A 2,500-nucleotide genomic window follows, 5' to 3' on the forward strand; every position below is an offset into this window, starting at 1 on the left:
TCTCTCTCTCTCTCTCTCTCTCTCTCTCTCTTTACTCTTTTTCTCGTGGGCTTTAACTACGAGCAAGGGTGTTATTCCTCGGACGAGCTCTACGCGTAGGGGATGATGCGTTTCATTATTGCCAGCCGGTACTTAATTACACGCTCCCAAAGGCGCGAAACGCCCTTGGTCCCCGCAATTTCTGTCCCTTCCCCCTTCCTCCTCCCTTCTCTTACTCTCTCTCTCTCTCTCTCTCTCTCTCTCTCTCTCTGTCTTTCTCTTTTTTGCTTGCTTGCTTGCTTGCTTGCTTGCTTGCTTGCTTGCTTGCTTGCTTGCTTGCTTACTTGTTTGTGCTCGCTCGACACGAAGCTGTCCTTTCGCTCCGCTTACACCATTTTATTATCGATAACGTCGTTTACTGGCACAGAAATGTCAGGAGGTAAGGGTAACAAGAGTAAAACAGTCCTTTCTTTAAATAAATAACGTTCTTAAACGATCGACAGTGCCGTTTATAAAATGATATATATTCGCGATTTAACCTCGCGTGTAATTTAGGAAAATCCTTTCGTGTCAAGAGGACCGTATTTCTTCTTTTTTTTCCCTCTCTCCCTCCCTCTCTCTTTCTCTCTCTCTCTCTCTCTCTCTCTCTCTCTTTTCTCCCTTCTTTTTCTTTATTTTTTTATATGTTAATTTGTTCCTCTTCTCTTTCTTTTCGTGTGTGATTTTTTTTGTTCGTTCTTTTTTTCTCCTTTCCTTATTTTTTTTCTTTTTTTTTTTTACTTCGCATCTATATATCAAACAAATTCGATAAATATAATTCAACTGATTTTTATGACCTAAAACGAGATCCGAAATGTTTGGTTTTAATAGATATCCATGTAATATTTTTTATATTTTATACAAATTATAACAAATGGTCGTTCTAACTAATAGATCAGTAGCGTTGAATTTATAATTTATTTTTCACTTTTTTTTTTCTTCTTTATCTTCCTTTATATCTTTATAAAGAAAGAGAAAAAAATAGAGACAGAGAGAGAGAGAGAGAGAGAGAGAGAGAGAGAGAATGAAGAAGAAAGAGTATTACTTATGATTTTCCCTCGGATATTTTGAAATATCAAAGGTTCATTATAAATTTCAGTAGTCATTCTATCAGAATTAATATTGAAATCTCGCCAAGAAAAGTCTTTTGTTTGTGTGTTCGAAAAAAAAAAAAAAAAGGAAACTGGAACAACAGAAAGATGACGCGTTTGACGTCACGTTGTCGATATTTAACTTAACGAAAAACAGCACTTAATTTTAACAAAGCGGAACGAAAGGATATAAAAGAAACGTTTTTTTATTATCTTTCAATTTTATATCCTTTACCTTTTGATTAATCCGTAACATTTTAAATTATGATATGTCTATTTTTTGAAAGAAAAATTTAAAAGAAACAAAAGAAAAAAAAATGAAGTCAATTATAATTTGTTAAATAATAATAATAATAATAATAATAATAATATCAATCGTAAACATAAATTTCTTAAGTAATGATATGTTTATTCTCTGAAAAATAAATTAAAAGAAATCAAGTCAATTTTATTGTTGTATTATTATTTATTAAATAATAATAACTATAATAATAATATCTACTGAATAAAAAAAGAAAAAAGATAGAGAGAGAAAGAAAATAGTCGATTCTAGTTATAAATAGAAGATCACTGCCAAGGTTTTCCTAGAAAAGTTAAACGAAATTTATATCCATCTTTCCCTCCCTATTTTCTTTTTTTACTATCTCATCTTATGCTCTCGTTACTCGGAAAAACTCGTCGCCACTAACCACCTTCTAACTTTTTAATCGACGACGTATACATATAACTAGAGACATCAGCTTGTCCTTAACTCGTTGTACAAATCGTTCGGGCGAAATTTTCCTTTCCTTTTTCTTTTTTTTCCTTTTCTCCTTTTCTTTTTTTTTTTTCTTCTTCTTTTTTCTTCCTTTTTTTTCCTATTTTTCTCGTATAAATACTTATTTCATTATCGTTTTAAAAAATTCAAATTAAACAAGAAAATGAAACGTCAAAGAGTCAGCGAGAATAAGAGAGAAAGAGAGAGAAAGAGAGAGAGAGATAAAGAGAGAGGGAGAGTGAGAGAGAGAGAGAGAGAGAGAAATAGAGTAAAACGCGTTGTTTAAATGTAAGATAAAAATTTAAGATAAAAATGTAAGGAAAACCAGGAAAGAGAGAGAGAGAGAGAGAGAGAGAGAGAGAATAGGAATCGAAATCGGATGGACCGAAAGTTCTTTTCGAATCTGGGTCAAACTTGCGAAGCACGCGATTGAAAGCCGAAGCACTCTCCCGCGCATCGTCTTGAAACGTTTCCCTTCTTTCCCAACGTCTATATGATTGCCCTTACGAAAAAAGGATTGCATATATACATACATATATATATACATATATATATATATATGTATGTATATATATATATATATGAAGGTATATGAATATATTGTATGTACGTATTGTATGTACGTGTAAATATG

General features: G+C 32.3%; 1 protein-coding gene across 3 annotated transcripts in view; it reads right to left on the reverse strand.

The window, feature by feature from the left end:
- Window positions 1-2,500, reverse strand: part of LOC124953900 (zinc finger protein rotund-like) — a 188,437-nt gene that overhangs the window by 116,463 nt on the left and 69,474 nt on the right. The window lies entirely within an intron of this gene.

This window comes from Vespa velutina, chromosome 1 (assembly GCF_912470025.1).
Source record: "Vespa velutina chromosome 1, iVesVel2.1, whole genome shotgun sequence".
In the NCBI taxonomy this organism is placed as follows: domain Eukaryota; kingdom Metazoa; phylum Arthropoda; class Insecta; order Hymenoptera; family Vespidae; genus Vespa; species Vespa velutina.